The sequence below is a fragment of the Sinohyriopsis cumingii genome, chromosome 8 (assembly GCF_028554795.1).
Source record: "Sinohyriopsis cumingii isolate HCF-2022 chromosome 8, ASM2855479v2, whole genome shotgun sequence".
Taxonomy (NCBI): Eukaryota; Metazoa; Mollusca; class Bivalvia; order Unionida; family Unionidae; genus Sinohyriopsis; species Sinohyriopsis cumingii.
Window position 1 is genome coordinate 35,757,806 of NC_142968.1, and position 26,897 is coordinate 35,784,702.

General features: G+C 37.7%; 2 long non-coding RNA genes across 4 annotated transcripts in view; both read left to right on the top strand.

Annotated features, from left to right (window-relative positions):
* Positions 1-26,897, top strand: part of LOC149793287 (uncharacterized) — a 150,958-nt gene that overhangs the window by 105,011 nt on the left and 19,050 nt on the right. The window lies entirely within an intron of this gene.
* Positions 696-22,313, top strand: LOC149793288 (uncharacterized). Of its 2 annotated transcripts, XR_016422755.1 has the most exons (6): positions 696-1,148; positions 1,650-1,771; positions 8,277-8,394; positions 12,170-12,284; positions 21,646-21,752; positions 22,205-22,313. It is a non-coding gene; the product is annotated as an uncharacterized LOC149793288 (long non-coding RNA). The 2 variants fall into 2 exon arrangements; XR_016422754.1 differs by lacking the exon at positions 8,277-8,394 and having other exon boundaries at positions 699-1,148.

Genomic DNA, 26,897 nt, shown 5'->3' on the forward strand with positions numbered 1-26,897 from the left:
CCGCCCCCCCCCCCCTCCCCGAGTTTGCCACAGAGCGCTCGTGTAATATACGGTTTAATACAAAATACATGATTGTGGGCAGGAATATACAAAATTTGGTCGATATACATGATCGTTGGTATCTATTCAAACGAGGGCCATGAAATACATTAGCAAATTCCTACAGTATTTTAAGGCAGGCGATTACGAATTATTTAAACCACGTTTTTCATCTGTCACAGATTTTATAATCATTTTGAAGTGGCTGCTTTATCTCGAGGAAAACGAGCGGTAAGTGTTATACAAAACAAAATCTTAATAGCAATTTGATCACGTTTGCGTCATTTGACACTAAGAATAGTAATAAATAGAGGATAATTTCTTTTCCTACGTTAGGCCTAATACCTGGTATGTTTTTTAGTGTGGTACACACACAAAAAACAACCCCAAAACAACACTAACAACATTTTAAAAAACCCACAAAAACGAGTGCCGTGCCGAAGCCACGGGCTAAAATGCTTTATTATCATTTTTTTTTTTATTTATAGCATCAGTCACAAATTGAAACATATACAGTATTAGCGTTGGAAAAGAAAGTTTTCTTTTTGTTATATTTTTTTTTCTCACCCTAGCGAAACACTTTCTGCAAATGACCTTAATAAAGAAAAATAATAAATTAACCTAAACCACTTTGAATGTCGACCGTATCTTTTATTTACACGGCATCATGCGCGGAAGAAAATACCAACTGAACCGGGATTTCAGACAGCAGATGAATTGAAGTTGATTCATTGAACATCATTAGCAATTGTACAATCAAACAGATGCAACAATGAAAAGTGGAACTATGAAAAATCGAGAATGTTAGATTTGCGAAGGATTTATTCCGAATCATTGTCTGCTAATAGAGAATTCATGTCAGTTGCTGTGTCGGCGATGCCCACACAGCGCGCCGTCCAAATGTGAAGTTGCGTTTTGCTGACAGACATAACACTGTGCCATAATTTATCTGATGGCATGTAAAGAATCTGCTTAAATTATAGTATTTAAAAGTTTCTTCATTTTGTAAGAGCTCAAGAAATTAATTCTGGTTTGAAAGACAAGATGACGGTAAAACTCAGAAGACGTAGCTGTACAGTACCGTTGGTGTTGGAGACATCATAATAAAGGTAACTGCGTTAACTTCGCTTTTTGTTTGGTAATTTGTTGGATATTATCTTTTGCTGATCTTCTTTGAGCTTGGAGTAAATTTTACATTCTGAACATTTTTATTTGCACTTATCTGCTTAATATGTATTGCTGGGATATCATATAGAATATGAAGTCAGTATAATGGTACTATATTACATATTTGAATGATAAAAGACTGGTAAATGATATAATGATAAACTACAAAATAAATAATTTGCCCAATATTCCAAATATGTTAATTAAAACAAACATTGAATGTAAATTCAGATATAATGAGCAGTTGTAAGAAGTAAGAAATAACATTTTATCCATTGAACCTGTTATGTGTTATCATCATCAGTTTTAAAATAAACACATGGAGACAAGTTTGCTTAAATTCTAAAATTAACACACACACACACACACACATATGGTATTTTAATCTAATACAGAAATGGTGACATTGATATATGCAGACCAATAGTTTTTTTCTTCTACAGATATAAATTAAAAAGCCTAATTCTGAGAGTTTCACCTACAACATTCATGATGGGAAAGGGCCACTAATTAAGAGCTGACATATGTGGAAGAAAAATACCATCCATGTTGAAAAGGGCTAGAGGTAATGTGAGAAAACATAATTTATCAATCTTATTTAACATTATTGTTGATATTTTATCTCAACTGGTCAAAAGGCTAAGTGGGTTTATGTAATGGTCCAGAGTGTGTTATTTATTTCACATCCCCTTCTGTCTTTCAACAGTAAGAAATTAGCTACTTTGGAGTCCATAGTTCTGATCAATTTGTTTATATAAAACTTGGTTTTGGGCTTAAATCAACATCTTGGATAAATCTAATAATGAGGAAAATCCAAGTATATACATGTGATCATGTATAAGATTAGTTGAGTTTTTTAACCAGCCTAAAAGCCATACTTCCACAATATAGGCTAAAATCATTAAGTTGTCCTTGAAGTTTGATGAGTGTTAACCATTAATAATAATAAGGTGATCTTTCATCTGAGTATGTTACCACCGCATGCAATATTTATACATGTAGTGCAGTTTTTACTAAACGTAGAATACATGCTTATATAAATGAGATCTAGATTGAAGAAGTGAAGATGCATACAAATACATGAGGTTATAACCACTACTGCTGATTCAAGTTTGATCATGCTTGGCCATTGGGCTTATAGAGTCAAGTTTCACAATGATGCTTATTATGAGTGTGATAAAGGTATGGTAGTGAAGTGACCTTGCATCTGATTGGCAGAGTTTCTTATGATTTGCACAACAGTGTTTATGATCCAATTTAGATCTGACTTGTTTAATTATTTGCTTGTATGTCTGAGGCTATAAGCAAAATCTGTGCATATAATGTGGTGGTTCTACATCTCACTAGCCATTCTTGCTACTGCTCTTAAAACTATTTCTCATTAATTTCATCAGACTTGGTGAATAGATTTATCTCATCAAGATATAGCAAAAGAGCAATTTTGTAAAAAAAATATTCATTCATATTAAACTCAAATTCTGCATCTGATTGGTTGACCTTGCAAATACTATAAGGGCTCTATTTCTGACAAAAAGATTATTTTGATTTAATGTAGCAGAAATGCTTATATGATCAAAACATTGAACATATTTGATGACAAATAAGAAATAGTTTTTCATGCAAATTTGATAAACATTGATAAATCGGTTCATATCATTAAAAGCTTGGAAGAGTTTGATTACATGCGAGACCATCACATATTAATCATTCTTTATTTAGAGAATTATTTTTGTCAGGATTTAGTAAAATATGTAAAATCAATATGGACTGGTTTTGTTATGTACAGCAACACTAGTTGTTTACTGAGTACTGAGGGAATTGGAGTAAGGCAAGGGTACATTGCAGTAGGTAACCTGGTTGACTTGATAACAGGATTTTAACACAAACATTTTTATCAGGAGTCTAGCATACTAACCATTGATTCACTGCAGATCCTGCCCCCATTAGTTACCTTTTAATACATAAAGCATTTGGGTTTTTTATGTCACAAATCCCATAGGGATTAAAATTAACATCATAGGTCTCACTGGATAGTTTCGTATTTTGACATCCCTCTAATTTTTAAGGTAGAAGGCATGAACCTAATTATCACAAGCCTAGCATTTATAAATTTACACATAAGCTAAATCTATAATGTGGTTCAGATTTACTTCGAGTTAGGCATGGAAATAGGTTGGCTTGTTGGTGACTGCCTGTCACAGTTAGATGAGCATTGGAGATCATATGCGTAACTTAGTCTGCAAATGAGCTGCCGACTTTTATTTGTGTCTGCTACAGAGGTAAATATAAAAAAATCTTGATGGTAGAGGGGTGATGAAAAGTATGCTAATTTGTTATAGTACTAGTGAACTTTATTCATGCATAAGGCACATACTGATTCTTTTAGTTGCCTTGTCACAGAAAAATATTGAAAATAGCTATTTCTAGTAAAAAATTAATGTAAAATGTACCTGCATCCTTTGACCCTACCAGAACCAAACTAAAAGCTCAAATTTGTGCAGCTGCTTTTGCTCATCACAAACATAATTGGGAGTATAACTGCTAACCCTACCCTCTAGCACACATTTCATTCATTCATTGGATTAAAGTCACGTGCACCTTTCGGTATGTGCGACTGTTTAGTTTGTACACGTTTGTGTACTTTTTGAATTTAGCGATTAACTTATACAATGCCCCCAAGCAAGCAAGGCGAAGCCCAGGTGCCCCAAAAGGTCCCGCCCAGGCTCTCGTCGCTGCAACCTTCTCCATCGTTGTACTCCGTTGGTGGTCTGTTTCTGCATCCTGCATCTCCTTCCTCTCTCATTTCAGGCAGTAACCGAAGCACACCAGCAGCAGTATTATTAAATTTTCGTTGCAATCAATGCCCAGTTCCCTATATTTATTGGGCTATTCCTGTACTATCTTGCCAAACATGTGATTGTCACATACGCTTCAGATATTCCCGAGTTGTGAATTTTCCTATCTTTTGTAAGGTCTATTAAATTTTGTGTACTTTGCGTACTTGAATTTTCCGGAAATTTTTTCACATCTAGTAGGCTTTTAGTAGCCCTTTATTTTGTTTTGGAGATCTCAATTTGGTTAAGTATTTCGTACGTGTGGCTTTAAACCAATCAGTGTGTTTCAGGGCCAGTAAGTTGTTGGTCAAAAGAGGGCTTTCGTGGGTCAGAATGAAAGCCCTATGTGGTAAAATTTGTTTGTAAAAAAGAAAAAAAAAAAGAAAAGAAAAGAAAAAAAAGGTGGGTAGGGAGTGTGTATGCTATATTTGTGTGATGGCTATAGACATTTTTGTTCGTTTTTCTGCTTTTCCCACATATCCCGACAACACACATTCACGCTCACTTTCTCATTCACACTTATAAGTAGATGTGGGGGGGGGTGGCCTTATTTATTTTGTTTGATTTCGGGAAGGCAATTCTTTTCATACTGGGGGGTGGGGGTGGTTTGATTATTTGAGGCATACTCTTTTCATTGTTTCTGCCTTCATTCCCCAAGGTCTGCAAGTGTCCTGTTCTTTCTTCTTTTACTGCCTTAGGACGTTTAACTTCATTCTGTGCCTTTTCCTGCTCTTCTTTATTTCAGCTCTTTCTGCCTTATCCCGTGTCCGTTTCTGTTTTGGTCTTCTCGTCCTTTTGATACTGCCATGTTCGCCGTGAGATGTTTTCTTCGAGGGAGGTGGTTTGATTGCCTTTGTTTCCCTTCGCTTTGACCACTTGGCTATTTACCTGTTATTTTTGTTTAGCTTAGCTATTTGTGATTTATTTTAATGTATATTTTTTTTATTTTTATTTTTTTATATTTTTTTTTTTTTTTTTGAACCTACGGGGCCTAGCATGCCATTATAATTCCAAAACAGTGATTTTGTAATATTCGTCCTTATCTGGTTTTTATTGTTCGGGTTATGAGTGGCGGTGTCAGTCTGTGAACCCACTAGCCCGAGCCGGCTGTCACAATTCCCAAACAGTGATTTGTAATATTTTGATTGGTTTTTTTCTTTTTTGGTTCGATCTTTTAGGTTTATTGGTTTTAATTTCTTTACATGGTCTCTCTTTATACCCAACCCTTCATTCGGTTTAGATTTGTCCCCTTTTGCCTATTTTGTTAATGAATGTCATGATGTTATTATAGGTCATTCCTATGTTATTGTTTTTTGCCACAAGTAACTCCGGGTATGTCCACCGTTCTCCTATTTGTTCCTGTTGAGATTTTAGTTTGGCCCTTTCCTGGTTGTATTTGGGGCATATATTTATTAAGTGTGCGATTGTTTCTGGAGTTGGGCAGTAGGGGCAGTTTTCGGTTGGTCCCCTTTTTATGTGTTTCCCTGCGCATCCTGCCAATAGTGTTTTACCTGTTCTTATTCTATTTATTATTGTTATATCGTATGGATTTTTGAAGGTCGGACTTTCGACTTTTCTACTTACTTTTTTCATCATCGTGTGTATTAGACTGTTTGCATCCGATTTTTCCCATAGCTCTTGCCACATGTCATTGATCTTGTCCCATGTTATTGATTTCAGTGACGCTGTATGCTATATTTTGGGCTTTTGGTTCGTTTGTGGCGTTTTTTGCTTCTGCATCTGCTTTGTCATTGCCTGGGATTATGGATGTGAGAGGGTATCCATACGAATTCAATGTGTTTGTTGTTTTTTTCAATCTCTTTAAGTAGCGATCTTGCATGATTAATCATATTAGGTCTGCTCTTGGATTGGTCCGTTGCTAACGATTGTAGTCCACTGTAAGAGTCGCTTAGAATGACTGCCTTAGTTGTGGGGTATGTTTTGACGTATGTTAATGCCATTAGTATTGCCATGAATTCTACCGTGTATATAGCGCATTGGTCTGGGAGTCTTTTTCCAACGGTGACATCTAATTTTGGGATCACTATCCCTGCTGCAGTTTTATTTGGATTTTTGGTTTTTGATCCATCTGCGAAGATTTGCATGTATGTCTCGTATTTGTTGTCAATGTACGTTAGTATTGATGCTCTTAGTCCTATCGGGTCATTTTGTTTTTGTCCTAGTTTACGTAAGCTAAGATCTATTTGTGGTGTGGGACAGGTCCACGGGGGGTCTGGGTAGTACCTTATTTTTTCTGGGTTGATATTTGCGATTTGAAATTTCCTTTTTAATTCTATAATTATTTTCCCACTAGGTATTTTTTATTTTTTCCTTTTGTATCGAATGGTTTGTCGCATGCTAAGAGGGCTTGTAGCGTGAGGTGGTTGGGTTGGTGTATTGATATTCGAGTCGAGTATCGCAGCATCAATTCCTTCCGCCTTAGGTCTAGCGGGGGTTCTCCTACTATTATTAAGATATCTTGTGTGGGGGTACCATTTAGGACGCCGGTGCATACCCTTAGCGCTTTTGATTGGACTGTGTCTAGTTTCTTTAGTAACGTGGTGTTCGCCGCTCCATATACCTGGCAACCGTAGTCCAATTTTGCTCTTATAAGTGCTCTATATAGGGTAACGAGTGTTTTTTGATCAACCCCCCCAATTCACCCCTCTGAGGTTTCTGTGGAGGTTGATGTCTCGTTTGCACTTCGTTACGAGTTCTTGGATATGAGCTGCCCACGTGAGTTCGTGGTCGAATACCATACCTAGGAGTGTCGCTTGTTTTTCGAATTTGATGGGTACCCCCTTTAGGGTTAAGTTTGGAGTGGGTGGGGGGTGGCCACCTCCTGGATTGGAAACTATGCCTACTGTTTTTAGAGGTGACAATTTAAATCCCCATTTATCTGTCCAATTTCCTATATCGTTTAGTCCTTTTTGTAAGTGCTTGGTCGTTTCTCTGCTGGCCGGGTTGCCAGTTTTCCATACGGCGCTGTCATCGGCGAATTGGGATAAGTCAAGGTGGTTGGGTTTTACCGCTGTTTCCAGGTCGTTTATCATTATATTAAATAAAGTTGGGCTGATTACGCTTCATTGTGGCATGCCATTTTCCAGTTTGTATCGTTCGGAGTAGTCTTGTCCTAGTCTGACTTGTATCTTTCTATCGGTTAGGAAGTTAGCAATAAATTTGTATATATTGCCAGTTATTCCGTATGGTTTAAGTTTACTTATCAGTCCCTTAGTCCACATTAGATCATATGCTTTTTCCATGTCTAAGAAGATGGCTGTAACATATCTGGATTTTTAAAATTTTTCTCTAGATGCTAATTTGACAGCGGTTTCTAGTCTCATGAGTTGGTCTATTGTGCTTCGGTAGTTGCGAAACCCGCTCTGTGTATTAGCTAGTAGTCCTTTGCTTTCTAAATGGTATTTCAGCCTGTTGTTTACCATAATTTCCATTATTTTACATATATTGTCTGTTAGTGATATGGGCCTGTATGATTTTATATCGCTTGAGGGTTTTCCAGGCTTAAGAATCGGGACCACTACTGCCTTTTTCCATCTTATAGGTATGGTACCGGTTTCCCATATTTTATTAATGAGGTTAAGTGCAATTGTGACAAGTTTTTTGGGTAGGTTCTTGTACATTTCATACCCCAAAGTGTCCTCCCCGGGGGATGTGGTCTTTTTGCCGGCGAGGGCCTTTCTCCATTCGGCTTCTGTAAACGGAAGGTTTAGTGGGCCGTCATTATTTCCTGCTTCCTTTATGTTGTCAGAGTTGCTTTCCTCAAATTGCCTTTTATGATTTTTAAACTTATCCTCTAAGTTGGTATTGCTACACATGTTGGCGAAATAGTTTGCGAATAATTCTGCCTTATGTTTGTTGTTTTGTCCAGGTATGTTGGGGGTTATTGATTTAGTTTTGCCTCTCATTTTTTTAATTCTTTGCCACACCTCCTTCGATTTTGTGTTAATATCTAGTTTTGAGCAGAATTCTCTCCATGAGTTTTGTTTAGCTATCATAATAGTTTGTTTGGCAGTTTTTTCCTTTTCCTTGTAGTAGTTAAAGTCCCTATTATTTTTAGTTCTTTTGAATTTGTTTAGAGCTCTTTTTTTCTCTTTAATTGCTATTTTACATTCATTATTCCACCAGGGCACCGTGGGTTTGGGTGCTACTCCTTTAGTTTTAGGAATTGTTTCTTGGGCCATTGTATTAATGGTTTCTATTAATTTGTCATTAAAGGTGTCAATGTCCCGGTGATATATGGTTTCTGGGTTGATTGAGTCACCTATCTGTTTGAACCTAATCCAGTTGGCCTGTTCGTATTTCCATCTTGGTGTGAAGGACGCTTTATTTTGAGGTATTCTAATTTGTATTTCTATATTTATAAGGTAATGGTCACTTCCCATAGGGTCGCTTTCATCAACTTGCCAATCAGAAATGCCTGCTAATCTTGGTGTGCATAGAGATAGGTCTATTGCTGATGTGTGGCCTGTTCTGTCATCTATCCGGGTGTGCATTCCGTTGTTTAGAAAAACTAAGTTGCATTTTTGTGCCCATTTTTCTACAATTTTTCCTTTAATGTCCGTCTTTTGACTCCCCCATAGTTCATTGTGCGCATTGAAGTCCCCGCATATTACCACCCATTCTCCACAGTCTTTAATCATTTTGATTGTTTCGTCTGCACTTAAATTGCGCTGCTCATTTGTTTCATAGAGGTTAACGATTAGTACCTGCTTAGTTTGAGCGGTTATTTTGACTATCTGTATTTCGAAGTCATTGGGCGGTCTACTATCTGTTAATTTATGCATTTCTGATGTAATTCCATCTCTAACAAAGGTTGCTAACCCCCCTCCTCTTGCTGTGGGGGATCGATGCTTTAGGTATTTGGTGTTGTAGCCTATGATGTTTGGGATACGTGAGGTATCATTTAGGTGGGTGTCCTGTATGCATATAACATCTGGTTTTCTTTCCTGTTCAAGTATTTTGTTATTTAGTTGGTCAGCGTGGGCCCTAAGGCCGCGTGCGTTCCATTGCCATATTTTGATTTCTGCTCTGGAATCCATCTCTAGTGCAAAAAGTCTTAATAGTTTGTTTAATTTACTGTTGTTTTCATTTTATGCGTGTTTCCTACCAGTGAGGGTGCTACCTATTTATTTTGTTTTTGGTATCCTGATTTTTGTTTTGGCCTGCTTATAGTTTACCCCATGGGAGATCATATATTCGACTATTAGGGCTTCTCTAAGAGCCCTGGGGCATTCTGCGTGGTTTGGTTTGTGGTTACCACTACAGTTAGCGCAGTGCTGATTGGTGGCGCTACATGTTTTCCGGTCTGGGTGGTGAAGACCACATTGATTGCACCGGAATAGGTTTCCGCAACTCTTAGAGTAATGCCCCCAATTTTTGCAGTTGCCACAGAACCGTGGTTTGTTTTTGAAAGCAAAAATTTTTTTAGCCTCGAGTTTTTCAGCTATTTTGATAGTTTCTGGGGTGGCGCCCTTAAAAAAGAGTACCACTGCAGTGCTATCCTTTCCCCTTCTTGTTTTTAGGCGGATTGCTTTCTCTACTTCCTGTCCTTTACTCCTTATGTAGTCTACTATTTCATTGGTTTTATTTTGAGTTGATACGTATATGACTCCTTTGTTGTGTGTTTTTGGGGGGTTTGGGTCTATGTGTTGTTTTGTTCTGTTGTGTCTAGTGACCTGAACATTTATTTGGCCTATTCTTTCAATTTCCATATATTTGGCAATCTGTTGTTCAGTGGTGCATTTGATTATCAGCAAGTCGTCTCTAGTGCTTTTAAGCGTGAATTCTCCTTGGTGATGTTTGTTCAATTGCCATGCTATGGTTTTAAAGGCTAACTTCGTTATTTTGGAATTTACTCCCTTGACGAAGAGAGTCAGTTCAGCGGGGTGTTTCTTGTTTTGGATATTTTGCAGACTGGTCTTTTTTCCCTTGGTGTTTGTCTCTTTAGCTGACTTTGTTTCGTTGTCCATAACCGGCTTGCTGGGTCTTGTATTGACAGTTAGTGTGTTCCTTATTCTTTCTAACTGGTATTTGGGATTTGGTTTTCCTATTATTCTTACCTTTTGTTGAGTCGTGTGTGACTGCTTTATTTGTGGTAGGGTGAGGGCGTTCTGTTTCATCTAGTAGGTTCTCAGTTTGAGTCCCCTGGCTGCTAGTGTTTTTAACCAGCGTGGTCTGGGTTGTTTTTGTGCTTGTTGAGTATTGTTCCTCAGTTTGGGTACTCATGTCGGATGTAGTTTTGCGGTTACTCGGTAGATTGTCCACATTCTCGTTTACGCTTGGTGACAGGTAGAGTCTACTCATCGAGTCAGTTGGGGTCGAGTTGAAAATTGGCGTTAAGAACTGTATCTGTCGTTTTTCTCTTAGGGGGGATGAGACTGCTTCGGAATAAGTTTGCCTTAGTTTATCTGCCTTTAGGTTGACCAGGCAGCTGAGATAACTATTTGATGATGTGACATTAATTTTGTTGTTATCCATCTTGAGTTTCTTTATTTGATGTAAGGTATATATGACGGGATATTTCTTTATCTGTCTTAACTATACTTTATTCTACTTAGTACTATGAAAAAGCAACAGCTGTAAGGGGATATGCAAATAGCTTTTATTCTGATTTGTGTAATTAATTATTATATTACTATTATCCAATTTAAACTTATTGAAAATTATTTTCTAGCCAAATGGTCAAAGTAAAAGGTTTTACTTACCCCGATCCAATTTTCTTTTTAAGATCTTTAGAGTTTTTAAATACAGCCTTCTAATTATACAAGTTTCATTACATTGGTCAATAATTAGTCACATGTGATGACACTTGTAACTAATCAAACCACAGCAACTGAGAGCAGACTAAGCACTGATATTTATATGGTACAGTGGCAATATACAGTCTGTCTGCTGCAACACATGAAACAAACTGGACAAATCTGAAAGCCTTGAATTTGACTTTATTTATCTGTATGGTAGAACAGAACCTGAGTTGAAAAGCTTTTAAAGAAAGACCTTGATATCAAACCTAATAATAACTGCAGGAGTTATATTATGGATAATTAACCATTCTCTCAGTTTCAAACTGGGCATTCCATCCCATGGGGTTCTAAATGTAAACCAAGTGTAACTGATATCCTAATGAACTGTAAAGACCATAGCAGCACAACAGCAGGGGACCAGGTATGTCCAGATCCAGAAATCACAGACCAGTTTCAAACTGATGATGAACCACATAAAAATTACACATCTGCTAGAACTTATGTTATGAAGATAACTTAAATTGCATTATTATTAATCCTCCTCCTCACATTCATCATAATTGAGATGCATCATATATGTTTTATTGTAAAATAGTTTATGCAACATAATTCAGTGAAGACCTTTGCTGCCAATTTACCAGTGAACCATTTGTTTCAATGAACATATTTTATGTTGTAACAAGGAGATCATTTAAACATTATGATACACTTATCATACCTGTATATGAAATCTTAATACTAACACTTATACTTGCAATACTACTACTAATAAAAACACCTGCATTGATAATTTGATTATGTTCAATTGGACTTGTATCTAAATGATCACCAGCTGTATGAAAAGACATATTTTAATATATAGATATTGGATGGAATACTAGTTACCACAATTGAATAGTCATATGATAAATGATATATTATTTTAAACAATTTATATTTGCAGTGAAACATACTTTTACATTATTTTCACTTAAATTTCATTTATAGAGCAGTATACTCTGCATTCATTAAATTACTGAAATGGTTATAATACAACAACAAATACTGCAACTTCCAGAATCACAAAAATCAAAAGATATAAACAAAAACTTCCCTACATGTATCAACAGTTGTCACTTAATAGACAGAACTCTGAAGATTTAGAATAGGATGTTAACAAATTAGGTATTCAAGTTAAAAAGAAAAAAATACCAAGTAAGCTTACTACCAAAAAATCAAACAATAACAGTGAATTTTAGTACATTCCCAGGAAACAGAATATATGATTTTTCTTAACTTGATCTGATACATCTTAAATCTATAGAAAATGATTCATATTGTATGACTAAAATATTATGTAAACAAAAATTCCATCACTTTTTTCAGATGCAACATGCATACCCCAACCCATCCTTCTTGATCATAAAGTATACCAGCATTCCACTATAAGATGGGGAGCTGTAGTGGCTCAGTGGTTAGCTTTCTGGACCTGTGAAATAAGGTAGGTTCAAATTCTACCATCAGACCAACCTGGGTTAGCTACCATGGTGTGTCCTTGGGCAAGGCACTATACTTAAAGTGCCTTGGCACTAAATAACTTACTTGTGTTGGTTTACCATAAAAGGCCAAACCAAACACAAAAAAACAACAACTTTAAAATATGAGTTTTGTCAATACTAAGTAATTGAAAATCATACTGAAGAAATGTTTTTGTTAATACAGATTAATGGATCTAAAAAATCTCTTTCTTCTGCAGGAGTTTAAAATGTTAAATTAAAAAGGTCATGGTACACATTGCCTTGTTCGTACACATCAGGCTCCGTAACCCATATCCAACTAAAAATTTTAGTAGAGTCTGAATAAAACATATTTTAATCTGGATGATAATATTCTTTCTCCATTCATATATTACACCACCAAGATTGATCCAAATAAGATTACATTTTACTATAACACTGAGGATGAGTATGCCTCTTAACAACTTACAAATGTGGAGAGAATGGAGTTAAACTGAACTTTGATTTCTTTTCAACCATAGCACAAGATGATCATTTATTATGAAAAAACCTGAATAAAGTTGGAGTTCATAACCATGACAGTCTTGATACAATATAAATTCAATATATTATTGTTGTCTTGAGGTATAGTTCTGTATATTACAATCTCACACAAGATCAGGGTATATTTTAGTACCATACAGTTAATTCGGGATTGTATTAATACCTATTCTGGTGAATGAACATTAAATAAGATTTACTATTTTGGAACCAGTTGCAATAAAGTTTACTAAACAAGAGAAAATATGACTTTACTATAATATCTAAAATGTAAAATCTGCAAACAGAATACTTGCTTGACTTTACACTTCAACTATATCATAATATTTATTTGAAATGAATTTATACAAATGGCATTAAATTGGGTTTCAGGCTGGTAATGACAATGGTAGTAGTGAATAGGGACGGTCTAGGGACTAGGGAACTTCCATGTTAAAAAGGGTATATCCACTCTGGGGACTATGTAATTTAACATGGGAGAAAAAAAAAAAATATCCATTCTAGGGACAAGGGGAATTTAACATGGGAGAAAGAAAAAAAACTATTCACTCTAGGGACAAGGGAAATTGAACATGGGGAATAAATCGTGGGACTGTCTTGGGACTAGGGGAAATGGAACAGGGTCGGGACCCTATTTTAATAAGGTCCCGACCTGATGGGTCTATGAAAATGGAACAGGCGAAAATTGAAACAGGGAGGGGTCTCTATTTTTTTATTATTTTTTTAAACAAAAAAATAAAAAAAGGGGTAGGCAATTGAAAGTCAAGATCTTTTCGAGAGATAGGAATGGCCCTGAAAAGGGCCTTTGGTTTTATGTTAATATACCCTTAACATAAAGGGCATCTGTGACATCTTCTTCTTGACCTTAGGCTGTGCCTGACTGCAGGACCATAGATTAAGACTCTTTTGAGGCATCCTTGATGCTCCACATAAGATTCTTCGCATCCACAGGCTGGTGTCTGTCCTGTGGATAACTGTCCAGTTGGATCGGACATACATTGATATGTCCGTCCGGAACATCATCGAAGACACAAGCGTTGAAGATTGTACATTGGTCCACATGTTGGGGTGCTGAGTAACAGGTGAAGGAATGCAGTGAACTGTACTTATTTATAGGGGGAGGAAGGATTGAAACGGATTGAGTTTGTTGACCAATCCAAACACGCGTTACAAAATTCAGTCAGCCCACGTCCAATCCGAAGAGAGCAGTCTGTGACGTCACATAGTCTATATAGATTCGCTAGCGCCTGTGCGTAGTCAATCTAAGCGACAGTTTTTCAACATGACGGAAACTCAGAAAACGATCAGTTTGGGTGCACTGATGGTGGAGACTACCCAAGGGAACCCAGACTTACTTTCAGAAGAGGTGAATTGGGATTTTGTGGATTTTTTTACCTTGCAAGAATTTGTTCCTGAACCTTCGTCACCTTCTCCTTCATTACCGCACATGGAAAATTTTAGACAGAGACAGAAAGAAGAATTGGAGAAATTTATACAACAGCAAAAGGAAGTGGAACAAGCTTTTCTCCTACAGCAACAGCAGCAAGAAGAAGAGGTAAGAAAAAAACAACAAGAAGAAGACGCAGCAGCAAAGAAACAAGGGTGTCAAAATCAAACGGTCACGGTACTGTTAGACATTTTAGTTAAGAAGTCTGAAACAGATGTATCAGACTTCTTTATTACGGCCGAAGAGAATACGACCTTCCCAAGCTAAACACTCCAACCCTGTGACTACGCCTACTGCACCATCCTTAGTGATTTCAACGAAATCATCATCAACAGTACGCAGTCCAGAAGTAGGCCTTGGCCATGGCAAAGGCTTAAGACAGTTAAAGTTGATTGTTTAAACTCACCCCTTACACCAAAAAAGGCCCTTTTCAGGGCCATCCACGTCTCTCGAAAAGAGATAGGCTTTCAATTGCCAATAACTAATAAAAACCATTTTACCCAATAGTACCTGTCTGTGTATGAGTGTGCGTGAGTGTAGGTTCTTATTTTAAAATCAAAACCCAAAGACACTTACCTTTTATAATTAATTTATTCTTTTATAAATATTTACAATTCACAATTCACAACAGAGCACTTTAAAAAGTTCATAGACTTATTCTGTCTCATTGTTCACTCTCTGTTTTTTTAATTTCTTCACCGTCATAGTCCTTTCCTCCTCTTCCTCTTCACTTTCTTCCCTTCTTTTCTTCTCCTGTTTCTTTTTCTTCACCTGTCTGTTTTCTTCCTCTTCTTCTTCCTCTTCCTCTGAAGAATCCCTCTCTTCTTCTAACTCCTCTTGTTTCTTTTTTGGGCAGTCTGGTGACCAATGTCCTTTTCTTGACAATAATAACAGGTATCTTGACTTTTGTCTCTTCTAACCCCTTTTTTTTTCTTTTTTGACGGTCTGGACACTCTGAAGACCAATGCCCTTTCTTCTGACAGATATAGCAAGTATCTTGACTTTTATCTTGAAAGGAAGGAGAGTAGTCCCTCGGCTGGTCTGAAGAGAATTTTCTAATGACCCATCGCAAAGCTCTGATGAAACGTTCGATCTTGGTAGTCTCTTCCATTGTTGTGCTCAGTTTGAGAGTGAAATGAATAGTGAAAGGACAAGACACATACCCTTTATATACGCTGGTCTGCTATGACTATAAATTAATCCATGGTGTTTAAACTTTAGTCATTTGACTTTTTGCTATCGAGATGAAATGATCCAATTCATTTGAGAAGAAAGAAGAAGAAAGTAAGAGGCAGAAACGTGATCTATCGCCTCGTACTAGGGCTGAAGTCTTGGCACAAATTCATGCCAGTGATTTTGAAGAGGACATGAGTGAACCAGAATCCAAAACCCTCTAAACAAAGTTTACCACCCTTAGTCAACCCTGAAAAGTACTATGACATTCGAGAGACGGAAAAGCGTCCCTCTAGAAAATTTAGAACTACGGCTTACAAATACACAGTGAAGTTTAAAGATTTCAAGTCTGAAGTACTGTTAGAGAAAGCAAAAGGGTTCATCACCGACATGTGGGATTCTTTGCTCACCACACTCAAGCGACAATGTCAACCCAAAGAAGATGATCGCTTGAGACTTTCCATACAACATGATGGCTTGAAATCCCGTTTGGATCGAGTTTAGCAGCCCTGCAGAATTGACCACTTCCAAAGTCATGGACAAGATTCAACACGTGCAACAATCTAATGACCAGTTTGACATCACCGATGGAAAAGCCACACTGGACATGACCCACGTCTCTCCTCCTCAAGGGACCGGACAATGCAGAAAGACCTTATTGGTCAACAACCTTCGCATTACCAAAACAAGTCTTGTCCAAATTAACAATTTTCAAGACCACATGTGTTTAGCCCGAGCCATCGTGGTGGGATGAACCTATGCCGACAAGAACGACACGGTAGAATGGAAAAGAGCCTGGGAGAACATTCGAAAATCGAACCGAGCCAAACAACGAAATGAAGCAGAACTTCTGTTACAACAAGCATGCCTGTCCAAAGACACATCCTGTGGCATTCCTGAGATGCAAAAATTGCAAGATGCCCTAGCTCCACGATACACCTTGAAAGTGCACCCTCAAGAAGTGCGCGGGTCTCTGTTGTTTCGAGGGAAAGACTTTAAGGATGGAAAATACATTCACCTCTATCATCACGATGACCATTTCGATACCATTACCACTATCACTGGATTCCTGGGATACAAATATTACTGTGAGAAATGTGACTTATGATGGTTATAATAATCGAGAGCAACACAAACATTGTGGATCGAAATGCTCAGGATGTTTGGCCTCTCAACCCTGTCTGAGCGAAGGGCAAGAACCAGTGCATTGTCCTGCTTGTCTGCGCACATTTGTCAGCCCTGCCTGTTACCAACAACATCTGAAGATGCAAGGTTCACAGAAGAAATGTGCTTGTCAACTCCTGAGATTGTGCCCAATGTGTGGACAAGGTCTATGTATCAACAGTACCAAGGCACACGTATGTTCAGGAAAGAAAAAATGTCACATTTGTCACTGCATTGTGGACTTGGAACACCAATGCTACATACAAAAATACCAATCCCAACCAGAGAAAGAGGATGGTCACAAGAAGAAGAAAGGCAATTTCATCTTTTTCGATTTCGAATGCATGCAAGAGACCAGTATTCACATTCCTAATTTCTGCGTGGCTCATCGAGCGTGCGAGAAGTGATTCAAGAACCTATCTTGAGTTATTGCCCTCACTGCAGTAAGATTCCTGGAGGGCGTGAAAAAATCTTTCAAGGACTGAACACACTAGCCGATTTCACACAATGGGTCTTAGACCCCATCGACAAGACGTGGAGCCAAGAGGACATCAAACATTATTATGGAGATTGTCATCACCATGCCACGGTGATGGCTCACAATTTCTCCGGATACGATGGACAGTTTCTTTTGAGATGTTATACGGAACGTGGCATCGAGCGTCCTAAAATCACTTTGAACGGAGCCAAAATCATTTTCATGCAAGTGGGACAAGTGCAGTTTAAAGATTCAATGAGCTACTTAGCCATGCCTTTGAGTCGAATGCCTAAAATGTTTGGAATGACAGAAATGGCTAAAGGGTACTTTCCACACTTTTTCAATACAGAAGCCAATCAACACGCCGTTCTACCCCATTTGCCTCAGGCTCACTATTACGACCCTGACAACATGCGTACTGAACGAGAAACTTTCTACGCTTGGTACCAGGCTCACGCCTCCGACCCTTTCGACTTTCAGGAAGAAATGCTAAAGTATCGTCGTTCCGACATGGACATTTTACGGCGATGCTGTGGAAAATTTCGAGAACTGTTCATGGAACACGGAGGGGTTGATCATTTAAAAGAGGCTTGCACCATTGCCAAAGCGTGTTCCTTAGTCTACCGACAACGATTCATGCTTGAAAACACTGTGGCTGTCATCAGTCCTCAAACGACCAACTATGTCAAACGTCAATACTCGGTCAAAGCCCCATGCTGGTTGCATTACTTGTGCGACAAGGAAGACAAATGGATTCAGCATGCCCGCAACGGACAGGGCGAAAGATCATCGGAATGCATTCGGTCAATGGCTGGGACTTAGAAAACCCCAAGATCATGTACGAGTTTAACGGTTGCTTATTTCACGGATGTCCCGTCTGTTACCCTGACCGCGGCACTAAAAATCAGTTCTTACAACGAACCATGGAAGACTTGTACCAGGCCATTTGTCAGCCACGCCTAAAGTTAGAACAGGAAGGATAGCAAGTGGTGGAAATGTGGGAACACAAATACAATCACCGTTTGAACACCGATCCTGAGTTTAAACGCCTCATGGAAAGTTACCAGTTCATGGACCCCCTGAACCCAAGTAATAGTTTGTACGGAGGAAGGACCAATGCCACCTGTTTGCTGTACCAAGCTGACGAAGAGAAAGGAGAAGAAATCAGATACTTGGACGTGTGTTCACTGTATCCCTATGTGTGCAAATATTGTTGCTTTCCTGCAGGGCACCCACAATTGTTCACCGAACACATCGACCTAAAAAACATTCGACAATACGAAGGCTTGATCAAGTGCAAAGTTTTGCCTCCCACGAACCTATACCATCCCGTCTTACCTCGCCATTGCCAAGGCAAACTTGTGTTTCCTTTGTGCCGTACTTGTGCTGAAACGTGCAACCAAGATCAACCTTGTCATCACACCCAGGAAGAACGGGCCTTGACGGGGACATGGGTCAGCGTAGAATTGTTCAAAGCTCTGAACATGGGATACCAACTGTTAGAAGTGTACGAAATTTGCCACTTTCCCAAGACACAATAATTCCACAAGGGTGACCCCACACAGAAAGGCATTTTCGCAGACTACGTGGATGCCTTTTTGAAACTGAGCAAGAAGCCAGTGGCTATCTGTCCTGGTGTCACACTCCCGAAGACCAAAAGACATTCAGAGAGAAATTCTGGGCACAAGAAGGCATTACTTTAAATCACATTGAGAAAAACGAAGGCAGGCGATCGTTTGCCAAAGTGATGTTAAATTGCTTGTGGGGTAAAATGGCACAATGACCGTGTTTACCCAAGACGGAGTATTTGACCGAACCTTCCCGCTACTTTCAGATGATTCACGACAAAGCCAAATTCATGAAACACGTGGACGTCGTTCGTGAGGATTTGATCTTGGTGAATTACGAAGAAGATCTGAACTTTGTAGAAGATGACCCCTTTGGAAATGTCATCATTGCAGCTTACATGACAGCTCATGCTCGCTTAAAATTGTACGAAGCTTTAGAACTGTTAGGGGAACGTGTCTTGTACTTTGACATGGACAGTTGCATTTATATCGATCACCCGAGTCAACAGCACCCTGACATCGAAGGAGACCGTTTAGGAGCCTGGACAGACAAGCACCCCGATGACAAGATTCTAAGTTTCGTTAGTGGTGGTCCCAAAAATTACGGCTACGAATACTGGGACAAACAAGGAGAAGTGCACACGAAGTGTAAAGTGAAAGGACTTACTCTGAATTATCGTACCAGTCGAGTGGTCAACTTTGGCATATTGAAAGAAGCCTTGCAGTCTAGAGAAAGTGACCACCTATCAACCCAACAAGATTGTACGTTTACCCACACACCACATCGTCAGTCGACCCTTGGAAAAAGTCTATCAAATCGTGTAGCAGAAGCGAGTGCGGCTTCCCACCCACTTTACTTTGCCGTATGGACATGTCGGTATAAAACATTGGTTGTAAGAGGATAGCCACCCACCAGAAGGATGACTTCGCCGCAGCAAGAATCGAGTGAGAAATCCAGTGAGAACTCCAAGTTCAAACCCTACCATTTTCCAGTCTTCTTACCTGACTATTGTGATTGTGCCCGTCGATTGGACACGTTTCAAAAATGGCCTACGGATAGGGAAGGATTACCTTCTTCGTATGTTTTAGCTAGAACAGGATTTGTCTACTTCGGACCCGAGTCAGGATTGGGATACGAAGTACAGTGTTTTGCTTGCGGACTGAAGTTACGAATGGATCTATGTATCTACAAAGATTCAGCTATTCTGGAACATACTCGATGGTCTCCGCACTGCCCTTACCTTTCAATGGCCTTTCCACCCATTAAACTACGGTACAATTATGACGGTACCTTCCAAAACTAGACGTAAACACATTGCATCCTATTTCATTGTTGTTTCTTTTCCACATAATAGCTTATTTTTTATAAAATGTTAAACTTTACTAATCTTTTTTCAAGATCACTTTAGTTTGCAAAAATATATCTTGTCATTTATTGGCATTCTACATTGAATTTTGTAAACTAGCTATAAACCTGACCTAATTACTCAACTTAACTGCTGACAGAAACAGTCTACAGTAAATGTATTTCATTTCTATAGCTCGATGGATAAACATTACATCTTTTAAAGCTGTGCACAGAATAGGCCGACATATCACGAGTCAGGAAAACATGGGGGTGGTATCCCCTGTGTCCAAAATTAATATCATTTTGAATAGAATATTCTAGTGACAATTGCCTCTTTTCAAATGGTAAGCATTGCTTTTTTTTATTTTCATCAATCTGTCAAATTCGGTATGCATTTTGCTTTAATATTTGAGATGGAAACCTTAGGTGCATAGAAATGTCAGACAGCATTGTACATCATGGATGGTGTCCAACATACTTTTATGATCATAAAACAAAATCCCATCTTTTAGTTATGGCCACTGATTTAAAAAATATTCATCCAAGCTAAATATAATAATAATAATAATGAGGACTTTGTATAGCGCCTAATCTTTAGAAGCTCTAAGCGCTTTGCAACATTAGACAACATAAAAACATACACAATGATATGATTACAAAAACAAACACCATGAAATTAGAAAACATAAAAAACATGCTGAGAATATTTAAGGTAGTTAACATTATTAAGTCATTAAGTTTGTTTTTGTAGTCAGAATAAGTAGTTTTGAGAGCACTCTTGAATGGGATCACTGCGTCTTTGTGTCTAAGTTCAGTGGGCAATTCATTCCATGTTGCTGGGCCCTGGTATGCAAAAGAATGCTGTCCATGTGACTTTGTTTTCATAGTGAGAATAATGAGTATATGATTGTCGGAAGAGGAGTGTAAGTATCTTGCTTGTGTGTACACATAGGTGAGGTCGGATAGGTATGTTGGACTAGAGTCTGTCAATGAAACGTAGCACAGAGAACTAATGTTGTGTTTGATTCTGGATCGAATGGATAGCCAGTGTTGGGTACAGAGCAGCGGGGAGGTGTGCTCTGATTGTGGTACTCTAAGTATGATCCAAGCAGCTATGTTTTGAACTTTTTGAAGTCTCTGCAGTAGATATTAAGATGAACCAGACAGAATTGAGTTACCATAGTCCAGTCTTGAAAGCAGTAATGAACACACAAGTGTTTTAGTGGCATCAACTGAAAGATATCTGAGAATGGAGCTGATGCGTCTCAGCTCAAGATACGCAGCCTTGCATATGTTCATGACATGTTGGTGCAATGTGAGAGTACTGTCCAGAGTAACACCTAGGTTTTGTACTGATTGTGTGAATTTAATGTTGGTGTTGCTGATATTTATTGTGTGAGGTAAAGGATGTGAATGAGAAAGTCTTTGATAAGTAAGTATGGCTTGATTTAAATTGTGTTTTTCATGTGACTTGCCAGAGATTTTTAAATGAATTGATAAAGTAACTTGAGACACATTTCAAAGTACATGTTTTAAAAATATTCCATTGATTATTGCTGGCATTTAGAAAAATGCAATGCATCCTTTGTTGTGAAACTTATTTTAAAACATTGTATTACTCATGCAGAAGCCTGCTTGAAAACTAATGGCAAAGCAAAGGCAAATGGAATGGAAGAGACCATATCAGAGACCCTCAAATATGCACCCAACCAACGCAGAATGATAAAAAACAAGGTAATCCAAATGACTCTTATTTCATCAATATTGGATTCAGTTTCGTCTTTTAAAGCATAGTATTTGCAAAGCGGATGCATTTCTAAACTGATAACAAAATCAGCTTATCCTATTGCCCAGGACTATCAGAGCTAGAGTCCAGCTAACTACAATATGCATATATCTTGTCTGATCGGACAAGTGCCTCCATTTGGAATTTTTATTCACATGAAATATTTGGATGAAATAAATTCATCTTTGTGCAAATTGATTGCACCATCCACTTGCCAGAAATGACAAGTAAGTGCAAAGTTATCTTGTATCATGGCTTAACGATAGTAAGGGAAGCACAAGTGCAGTGAAGAAAATTTCATACATTTTTATAATGCTGATTAACATGACTTCTGCATATGTAACTAGTGCTGAGATGATATGACTTTATTTAAGCATTACAATTTTGTTTTAATTTGCAGGTGCCTGAGCAGAAGAAGTAATAGATAAACTTTACAGTGGAGTTGGAGACTGATTCTGATTCATAATCTTAATTAAATCTAGAAAATAAACATTAAAGTCATATTAAAATATCTGTTGTATTGTTTCCTTCTTTCATTTTTCTCTTAAAAACAAATGTCTGAACCTTTAGTCTGTAAATTCAGTGGATTCCTTATCAGCCCATCTACTTTTACTTTACACCATGCTACTTTAAAAAAAAAAATGAATTATCCCCATTGGGGTAGGTCCCCCCAACCCCCCACCCTACTTTGTCAACTTACCTGCCACATTTAAATCTACTGGAAGGCCCTGCTGTAAAGCCTGTTAGTAAAACTACCCAACAAGAGGATTTCATACATTTGCAACTCCTAGATGGATGGTAATGTTTTCATTTTTGTAATGTAGATTTGGACATTCTTGCCACCAGTATGGAATATGTGTTTCAGAAACACAAGCAGCTTTCATCAGATTTGCATATAGGTTTTATATGTTGTGAGTATGTTGTAGGAAGTTTTTTTAAATAACATCATATGAGATGATGCCAGTGGAAATGGCAGAAAAGTGTCTGTATTGTTCACCAACTACACCTTGTTCTTACAAAATGTGGCTGTTACACATTCCCATGATGATGTCACTGACAGCCATCAGTGAGGAATGCCCCAACAAGCATAATACAAATTGCTTCCATTGTAATTGTTACAATTCCATTCTGACCACTCCGGTGTCCTAGTGGTTAGAGCGTCCGCCTCAGAAGCGGGAGGTCATGGGTTCAAACCCCAGCCAAGTCATACCAAAGACTTACAAAAATGGTATTAACAGCTACCTCGCTAGACGCTCAGCATTAAGAGGTTAGTGTTAGGACTGATCGGCCTGGTGTCAGGATAATGTGACTGGGTGCAACATCATACTACATGTTTGCAGCATGATGCCCCAGTGCTATACATCACTATAAACTGCCACACTGCAGACATCGTAGCAATATGACTGAAAAATTATTCAAGCTACGTTAAAAATCCAATCACACACACACAATTCCATTCTACGATCCAGAACCAACACTAATTCCGTACTACAGTTCTTGCATTTCAATCCAATTTTGCTTTTGAAATGTAGTGCCACTCAATTCATAATGAACCCATTCATTTCAAACACTCGCAAATACTTATTATTCCTGTCTACAACTGAAAAATATCTATATAAAAAAACGTGTAACTGTGTTTTATGCAAGGGCATGGAGATGCACAAAAACTTGCACCTGAAGCTTGAATAAAACCCCGACTGTGGATAAGACTTTACCCATCGATTACCCCAGCTTGGGGATAAATTCCGACCGTGGCGATTTATTATATATCCTATGACTGCTCCAGCTTGAGGGCAAAATCCAAGCACATCCCTAAAAAGATAACAAGTATAGCGGCTCTTTACCTTCTGTAAATGCTACTTGAGCTTCCTGATGCTGTTGTATCTGCCATTTGACAGAATCACGAATGTGGATATATTTCTTAATTGCCTCTAGTTGTTGAGCTAGTTTAGCTGTATGAAATTCCTTTGTGCAGACTCACTCATTATTAATATTACAACAGTGATTTAATTACACATCACCTGTCAGCACACCGATGATAAGTCAGTTATTTTATAACACACCAACAAGCTTGCCCCTTGCACCCCCCCCCCCTTTTTATTTTATTTGGGCACCTGTGGACATGAATCTGCAAGGCTCAAATTGTCATTTTTAATATAAGATCTCAACATTTTTAAGGCCTTAATTTTAAAGACATCCTTAAAACCCCCAAAAGGTTATCAACTGGATCACCAGCCTTCGTTTAGAGTAACAGCAAGTATATATATATATTTAGGTATAAGGAAACACAATAAAAATGTTTGATTTAACAATGACATATTTGCCTCAGGTCTGTGATCCTGAAGTGAATATTAACTGTCCATTTATTTTCTTGGCTTTTCTTTACTAGGAAATTGATTATAGAGATTTCTGCAATGGTGAAGGCAATGTAAAAATTGGTTACTATAACATACTTTTTACGCCATGTTTGAAAAAATAAATCCAATGGAAAGGTTATAGTCTGAAAATCTTCATTAAATTAAGTTAATATAGGGGAAAAAACTTTAAGAGTTCATAAATATTTTTCAGTGCTGAATAAAGATATAACATAACACTTTCTGCTGTGATTTTAATAGTTTCTGAGAGCATGAAAAATTTCTAGAACTATAATGTATAAATGTTTTCAAAAGATTATATTAATATGAGGGAAAAGTCTGTTATGAAATAAACTGACAAGATCTTGTATGAATTCATGTTATCTTTAAATATGATATTTGTGTGAAAATATCTGGAAGAAAAAACAAGATGGTGCCACTCACACATACAATGTGGTTGCCACAGTAGCCATATTAAGAAACTTTTTATCGCTACTTCTGAATGGATAATTGTGTCAGCGTGTCAGCATGTGTACAAAATACTTATGTTGATGTCTAGCAGGTCCTGAATGAGAATTATGGTGCTGTACAGACATCCTATAAGGCCACCAATGTGGCCATCCTGAAAATCTTGGTATAACTACTTCTCCTGAATGAATCGTCATATCAGTGAAAGACTTCTTATGTCTAGTTGGACGTAAATGAAAATAGTGCCAATCTAACCTCCAATATGGCTGTTTTAATGGGCATCTGGAAAACCCCTTCCTTGCTACTTCTCCTAGATGGCTGGTCATTTTGACATTGTGCTTTCACTAGATGACCTATTTGATGTCTGGTTGGCCGTAAATGGAACTATGCATATGGTTTTGATGTCTAGTTGGTCCTAAATGTGGTTTTTGCTGCTCATAAACTTCTAATGGTATTATAGTTGGTTCCTTAATGAAACTGCTGTACAAAATTAAAAGGCCTTCTCACTTTCTGTCAAGTTGGATACAATTATCTTTACCAGCTAGGATTTCTTGATCCTCTTTTTTATACATCAACCCTTCGCATATGTAGTTAGCTAAAACAGTATTTTGAACAATTAATTGCCCTCTTGCAAATACAATCCCAATTGCATGCTTTTACCAGTGTGAGAGCTCCTTATATAAGTAGCTAAGTATTCAGTAACTGAATTTCCACATCCACATGCATCAACTCAGAATTAAAAGTTGCAAAACATATACAAATTTGAAAATCTTGAGACATGTGTCACTTTGCATGGTGGGTGTTATGATTTAAATGCAACAAGGAAATTGAATTAGGGTTAATTTCTTTAAGCTGTATTCAATCATGGGGCCCTGGATTATAGAATGGTCTAGGCATACACATCACTAATCAACTCTCTCTAGTCCAACCAATGTGTGTATATGAGAAAGCTTGCCAGTAGCGTTATGTGTGTTGATTTCTTCCAATAAATATGTTGGCTGCCATGTAAAGTCTATGATGTCCTGAAAAATTGTGTTAAGCTCCATACAAGCAAGCTAAACAATCAATGATATAATGGAACAGTAGACACCATTTTAGCTGAATATGCCAAGAATTGATTTAGAGACTTGGTTAGTGATGATGACTTAAAATTGGCAAGGGATTAAAATGATAAAAGAAATGACCTTTCATGGCACTGTAATATAACAAATGAGGAAAAACAAAAGTTTATTGCATTTGAACCTTTTGTTTTTTCACAGTTTCAATTTAAGTCATAAGGCCCCTTATTTTGCCTTACCAAACATATAGCAAGTTATTACCTCAAGCCCTAGCACTAATAATGCCTCACAAGTAAGCAGTCTTTCATGAAGTCTCAGGTCTGAGTATATGTCTAGCAATACTTATGTCCAGTTTGTTTATAAAATTCTTTCTCACATGGTACAGTTTTCAGAGAGACACGATAAATTCAACAAGTGTGGTAATGAAGGGACAGGCATTCTTTATTTATGCACACATCCCAAAGGGACATTGCTATGTTTGAATCAACACTGAACTGAAGAATGGAGCATCAGCTGCATCAATTAAAATATTGTGGCCCACACAAAATACTGCAAGGACTATAATCAATTTATGAGTGCAATGGGCATGAATTACTGTAGCAGACTGGAGGAAGTAATCCGAATTTATTAATATCTTGAAGCTAAATATAGTAAAGTTTTCATCTATAATCTGTGGAATCATTTTTGCACACAGTTTGCAGGATTTGTCTTTGGGTCATCGTTTTTCTTTTTCTTCATCTTTCTAGCTTATGGTATCTTGATAAGTCTTATGGTGCCGTGCAACTGCACTTGATGATTACCACAGCCAGTGACATTGTATCAAATCTTCTGGGATCAGATGATTCAATGCAAATTCCACATAACCTATCACCATCCTCATGTTTGCCATCTGACTTACTAAGTTATTTTGCCTAAATAATAATAAAAACAATCTGGTCTGATGTATTGATAGCGTTCTGAATGACCATAATATATTCTCTGTATCTATCCTAGAAAATCCTGAGTGGATTGCTGTTTGGTTTTAATAAACCAAAGTAATCCAATGAAAGGCATTTTACAGACACAAGTGTCTGTTTCCTGTATGCAGTGATTAAATGATAGTATTATGTCTTTATTTTTTTAAAACTGATGATACATATGATCACCTTCAATGTGCAATATTAGTTATGTTAATTAACGAGTGGGCAATATTTGAATTTCAAAGATAAAAGTG